The sequence below is a fragment of the Doryrhamphus excisus genome, linkage group LG10, assembly GCF_037039965.1.
Source record: "Doryrhamphus excisus strain RoL-2023G ecotype Guam linkage group LG10, RoL_Dexc_Guam_v1.1, whole genome shotgun sequence".
Classification (NCBI taxonomy): Eukaryota; Metazoa; Chordata; class Actinopteri; order Syngnathiformes; family Syngnathidae; genus Doryrhamphus; species Doryrhamphus excisus.
Window position 1 is genome coordinate 13,324,229 of NC_136366.1, and position 7,522 is coordinate 13,331,750.

Here is a 7,522-nt window from a genome sequence, read left to right on the forward strand (position 1 = left end):
AGAGTGTGTTTGTAGGTGTGTGCTCTTTCTTTTAAAGGGGAGGTCACAACAGCTTCAATTAGGCTTCAATTATGTTGATTTCAAGTAGAATTTTGATAGCGAAAATCAACACTAGGCTGCAAACCGCAATGGCTTTAGTCTGACAGCTCGGCTACGCCCTGGGTTCCCAAAGTTGGGTACGAGTACCCCCATGCGTCAGTTCTCATAGGGGTACGTGAATAAAAATGAAAAAAAAAAAAACAATTAGCGTTTAACCTCACAATTACGAGTGCGCTTGAACGCCTCACGGCTCGAGGAGAGAGGCAGCAGGAAGGAGACATAGCATCAAGTTCTTTGTTCTTTGTGTATCATACTAGCAAATAAGTATTTTGAATGATTAATTTGTGCCTTAATAGTGTTACACCTTGAAGATTTCATTTATTCTTGTATTTTGGACACTATTAAGAAGGGGAAAGTGGTTCCTTTAAGAGTCGTGGCAACATGGAAAGATTCCAGACCGATAAACTCAACAAGCAGCATCAAAGCTAGCAAACTACTGTCGCTTCTAAGCTAGCGCTTTCTTAGAAAGATGCATTCAGGTGCATCACGTAGAACGCCTGCGGTACAATTACACTTGGAAATGACGGGGAGACACACCCACACATGCTCGTGCAGCCCAAGTCACGCGATACTTACAAAACCAACCACTTGTTGCAGTAAGACAATGTTACTAAATGTTTTAAAAACAGACATCAATATATTATTAGCAATAAATTATATATATATATATATATATATACCACTATCAGAGTGGAATAAAAGATATGTAGGATGATTACTTATCCATTTATCAGTCCTCATGTCCAACTTTATCCTAATGTCACCATGCTAAAAACATAATTTTTTCAAATGAATGAACTATGTTGTATATTTCAAGTTAATTAACATAATAGTGTTTATGTTTCTTTTAAGTGTGCAGCAGCAAGGGGTCAACAGCATCAGGTCAAATGACCACCATTGGAAGTTTGGCAACCACCATGTTTGATGAATCAATGGATGACTAAAATTGTAACAAAAATAAAGGCAAAAAAGGAAACCACATCCATCCAAACGTTTTTAATAATTACCTATTCGTCAGGGGCCCTTGATTAGTATCGGTATCGATCAATCTAATCCATCTATATGTGCCTTGTGATTGGCTGGCGACCGTTGTGAGGACAAGAAAGTGAATGAAAGTTTTGCTTGATGGCGGCCATGTTTTTCAACCAATTTAACATCCTCGTTACTTATGCGGGTCCAACTTTACCGTATAATAAGAGTATATCATATATGCAAATACGCCTTATGACATAACCAGATGTAAAAGGTGAAGATGGTGTGAATTACCTTCAAACAACAAGAAAATCAAAAGTTTGCAGTGTGATTGATGGACTTCTTGAGATGCACAACATGACAGGAAAGACCACCCCCTCGGTTTTTATTGGCCCCACCTCCTTCTCCTTGTTCCACCCACCCCGTACACACACACACACACACACACACACACTTCCTAGATGATTTCATTTCCTGTATGAGGGCTATTTCAGTTGATTTCCCTCTACATTGTCTGCGGTTGGGGTTATTCTCGTGACTGTTATTTTTTTCTTAAAATAATTGTATTGTAATTGTAAAGTCACACATTCCTGAGTTGATGTTCTTGTTTTGATTCATTTCTTGCACATTTTCTACACGATTAAAACCTTTTTTTCCTACTATTTTGGTGCACATTATAATTTCAGTAAATGTACAAATCACATGGATATGAGGGAGTTGATGCATCCAGTCGAGTGTGTGTGTGTGTGTGTTTCACATGGTTTTGCTGCAGGATTAAATCTTTGATCATGCACTCATTTATAATACTACATTATCAAATAACGTGATTTGTGTCATTTTCTATATGTACAAAATTCACAGTAAGTGCTCTAAAGTGGATATAATAAATATTATTCCTATTCTTGAAGGAAAGTTATTCATCAAGTGTCTATAATTAGGGGCCATTTTTACTCTATTTACTTTGACTTTTTAACTTTTCTGTACAGTTTCTGTAGTACAAAAACTATTATCACAGCCAGATTTGTTTAATTTTGTTGCCCCCCCCATGAGATCACTACAGGAGTCTAATTGGTCTGACTTTGTCACCCCTTCCTACAATTAACTTGAATGCAATGTATTAGATGCATGTCCATTTTTACAATATTTATTTCACTTATTCATGTGTGCTTTAGGTTTTGTAAAAGTTGTCATCACCGGTTGCATTAGGCAATGGAATTTCAATGATAAAAAGTACTTTTTTTTGGTTTGTAAACAAGTAGCAAAATGTTTCAGCGAAATTCAAAAGGTTTATTCATGAGGTGACGCTAATGGGATAGTCACAGGGAAAAACATTTAAATGTGTTCATTTCTGCATTTAAGTGAGAGTTTCAAGGCACTCAAGAGACAAAGTGTGTGTTTTGTTAGAAGCTTTATTGAAGTACGCATACATGGAAGTACATTAAACATAAAGACAAAAAGATTGTAAGTTTTTTGGTACTTTCTAGTACTTTTTTTTTTTTTAAGTAAAGCAGACATGTGTGTGTCCGTCGTGGCAGGATACTCTGCGTTCTGTGCAGTCTGCAGATATCTGCAGAAGCACCAGTGTGCCCCCCCACCCCCCCATTCCACACATTCCAGGATTTCCCAGCAAGCATTGCAGGCAAGCCCAAACAAGTCACGTTCTTTACTCGGGCAGAATTTCACACAGTCAAGTGACTCACGGCGGCTTTTTCTTTCTCTTCTTTTTTTCCTCTTTCCAGGCCTATGTGTGCATTCCCCAGAAAGACACTAAAAAAATGACTCACTTTATGTTCCAAGAGTGGAATGGTGCGTTTAAAGACAAGGCGACGCGGTGGTGACATGTGGCGCAAACAAACAAGGCCTCTCTCCTCTCCATGGCGGCCCTCAGGGTTCAAACATGAGGCACACACGGGAGCACTGACACCTAATCTCAACACAACCTGAGAGCAGCAGCAGCAAGAAGAGGAGGAGGCGGAGAAGGAGGCCGGGGGAGGTGGGCTGGAAGAGGGGGCCCTACATTCCTCCCCAAACATCCCCCTTCCCCCCCCCTGCCTATATCCTAGACCTGCTACCACTATAAGGATGCTCAAAAACACACAGACCACCCTCACTCTCATACCACCACTACTACTACTACTACTACTACTTCATTACCTCACACTGGGCGGCCAAGTCTGCAGGCACAACACACGTGAATAACATGCTAGAATTTGAAGTCAATGTTGACTTTTAACTACAAAACCAAGCCCAAAACTTTATTATATCCCATTTTATGAATTGCATTCAAGTAATATTCTATCGTTTTATTTCATGAGAAAACGGACACATGTAAACACACAAGGTGAATGCAAGCAGATGAGATATTCCAAGTGTCACCATGTATAAAGACGTGGTGTGACTATACCATAACAATATGCACGATTCATATGCCATATGTGGCATCAGTCACCCGAATAAAAATTATGAATGGTAGGCTTGGGTGGAGGTCCGCGTCTATCAAAATGTGGCTTGTTTACACTAGTTTCTTTGGTTTTAATCACTTTTCTTGTTTCCATTGGGTTGAGGGAGTTAGATAAAATATCTCAGTCAATCACTATTAAACTCAAAAAAATCCAACTTGTTTACATTTTCTTTAATGTTTCAACGAGTATTTTTTACAAGTGTACAATTGAGTGCATTTCATCACGATGCGAATATAGTTTGATGAGCCGTTTTGGTGCAAATCTGGATTTAAATGTAGATTTTCCTCATTTTAGAAGCCAATTTCTCAGCAAAAAACTCTTATTTACATATTTTATATACTTGGCCATAATATGAATTTGTTAATATTTGGTTTGTTCAGCCGTGGTGTAGGTCTGTGCTCTTGTTATATTACAGGGAAGGCGCAGTTTTGTCAATTTCAAAACAGATCTTACTTAACAAATCCCTGAATCTTAACATTACCATAAATATATATGCCTATATACATATATAGGTCTATGTTGTAGTTTTATTGGCTATTTTGGTGTACTGCTGTATACATGTGTGAATCAGGACTTTTAACATCATGAATCATGATGACAACTCCGACATACGCATCAAGTGTGCATATTTAGAGGCCGACACCACACTACTACCTCCATCCACCAAGGATGTTTTTGCTTTATTTACTGCATGCATTTGCAAGACTTCCAGAAGGAGGGGAGGGGGGTGAAGTGAGTTTGGTGCGGATCTGGATCAAAAACACAAATGCAGGAATTGTTTTTGTTCACTTATAATTTAACATTTTAATTTCTCGGTGAATACTGTATTTTTTTGTATTGTATATTTGAATTGTATTCTTGGGAACACGGAATGAGGCAAAGACAGCCTTGGTGGAGGTCAATTTTTACTATTGTTTTTATTGGATAGGTTTTTTTTTGCAAGAAGAAAAGATACTTCACCAATTGTATGTAAACTTTGAGGAGGGGTGGTTTGGTGCAGGTCTGTACAAAAGTTCAAAACCAGGGTTTATTTAAAAAAAAAATAACTTTTTGCAGCCATTTCTTTAATTTCTCTGTGAATAATGCAGGGATTTTAACAGTAAATGTCAATTACAGGCACTTTGGATTGTTTGTACTCCCATCATGGTAGTTTTGGGTGCTGCTCTTTTACCAACTCATGCGGACTCATGTTGATTGCATAAATTGGTACAAACTAATGTTGTCTAACATATTTTTTTTAATACTTTTAAATGCATTTAGCGTCCCTTGTTTGACCAGTTCCTAAGTGAGCACTCCACCTGCCATCCAGTCATTGGTCCAGCTGAGGCCAAATGCTATGACAATACTATTGCACTGCTAGAATGGATGGTACAGTAGTGCAACATTGTCAAAGCAGCTGACCTCAGCATGTGTCAGCACATGGACTGAAAAAAAGAGGGGTTGGGTGAGAAGGGGGGGGGGGTCGGACTGAGGGTGGCCATCCCCCCCCCCCCTTACATTTAACTATTCCTGTTGAATGTTTCCAAGTGTATATGCGGATATATGTATGCATACAGAAGGTGAATGCAATCTTTATCAACCAATGCCCTTTTAATATTGCACTGCTCATCCCCAATGGCCAGTAGTGCAACAGAAAAAGGGCAGCGGTCGACAAACAAGACAAAATAGTCACCAAAAAAATGAACTGGATGCACAAATAGGATGAAATATCATTATAATAAATTAAAAAAACATACAATAAGATATGTGCATGCATGGAGCTGGCAGGGCTGCGTTAACTTTGCGTTGCCTATACACTCGCCCCTGGGAGGAATGGGAATTTCCCAGCATGTGGGGCCATACTATTCTCTCAGTCAATGACATGCATTCTAATTTGGGGAAGAAGGGGGGGGGGGTAAAGAGAGGAAGAAGAGGGGGGGCACTTTTTTTAAAGCCTTCCACACCTTGAAACTATTCAAGTATGTAAAGCAAAGAAAAAAGTGAGTGGCAGGCATTTGTGCAACAACGTGGCTGTTGCTCAACATACACAATCCATAGCATGAAGCACGCCATTTTGGATCTAAACGCTGTTTTTTTTTCCTCTCAAAAAAGGAAAGTCTTGTGCTGTTTACCTGCATTTATAGTCTCTCTCTCTCCCCGCCATGTTTAGATGAAGCAGGCCTCCTTCCTTCCTTGCACGCCAAGTCTTTCCTGCCAGCTCACAAGAAGAAGAAGAAGAAGAAGAAGGTGCAGGGTGCAAACACTGACGACTTGTTAGATTGCACAACAGGCTTGTGTGGAAAAAAAAAGGCTGGCTTGCATGCACACGACGTGAAAATGTAACCCCACACCCACCCTATACTAACCACCACCCCCTCCCTCTCCCATCTCCTCCTCTTTTGCCTTCTTCCCAGATATAGGAGGCGATAAGGTCCAAAAAGGGTGCACTTTATCACCTTTAAGTTCTTATATCTTGACTAAGTTGGCACATTCGGGCAGAGAAAAAAAACGTGCACTACAACCTCCATGTTGAGAACCTCCCCCTTAAAAAAAACAGGAAGTTGTCCATAAAACAAAGACGGACATGGTGGTGGAGGTGCTAAGAAGACGAAGAGGAGGAAGAAGGAGGAGGAAGGAGGGGGGGTTCGCGTCGCCTGTCGTCCACCGCGCCATTAGCACCAAAACGTACAACTAAGACCTTCGACAATCCTCTTCGGAATCAACCCACCTCGTCTTGATCCACATTGAAAGAGTGGTGGTGAAAAATCACAAGGTGGTGGTGGGAAAGGGGGGGGTGGAAGTGTTCCTCCACGCGCACACACACGGCCCCCTTTCGCAGCCTCCATCTTTGACTACTTGACATTCACAGGCTGGCCAAAAGGCTCCAGTCACTCGCTTTGCATGCCGCTCTCTCATTGGCTGCCTCCTGCGCTAGTCCGCGCCGATTGGCCCAACAGCCGGGCTGGCTGCGCCTTTTCCCCCGCCCCTTGCCGCTTCCTGCGCGCCCCCTATTGGCTAAGCGTGGTGACGCGTTGGTCCACGCAGCGAATGCCTGATTAAAAAGAGTGTCCCATTCACAAAAATTCCATCTCGGGGATCCACCCCCTTTCTAATTATTTTATTCACTTTTTTCCCGCAAACAAGCAGAATGGGATACATTATGATAATTCATTGGGCTTAGTGATGGTGGACTTTTTTGTTATTACAAAAAAATCCACATTGAGTGTGCGTAATTACGTACATAAAAAAGGCTGCCATCAACCGTACGTGTCACAAAATGGACGCCCCCCACCATCACTCCCCCCACGCCAGAAGCTTGTTTGATTGACGCCGAGAGAGGAGAAGCGGCCTGTGAAATTTGGCATTCCTGGCCAGAGGAGCTGAAATAATGGCATTATCCCCCCACCCAACACGCACTATGCCCCCCCCCCCTTTACAGGGCCCACTCAGAAGAGATCTGATTGTGCAGCCATTCGGCGTAAAAATGTTTGATCATGTTAAAAAAAAGGGTAAGGGGCGTGGCATGATAAGTTCGGTAAAGGTTCCACTCAATCCACTTCACTCCTAAAGTGTCCCATTAAAAAGTTAATTCAGGAAAGCAAAAAAAACATGATTATTATTATTAAATTATTGTTATTATTATTACTGACTGCTGGTGGTCTAATTCTCCTGCTGCTTAATGCAAACTATACACTAGGACACACACACACACACACACACACTGGAGTGTATGTGAAATAGTCAGACTGCACTCATGTTAAAATCACAAGTTAAAAAAGCACCCAAAACCCCCAACCTAATAATTAAAAAAGTGCAATTAAACTACAAAAAAATTAGTGGAAGACTTTCTTTTGTGACACATAAAAGGCACAAAACTCAGTGTAAGTAAAAGAAAATGTATAATGTTTGTAAAAAAAAGTGTTTTAATAACTTAAAACTAAATAAAAGTGCATCTGTTTTAAATCCGGCCATTATCTGGTTTTCCCCTTTTGCACTAACAGCAATTAAAA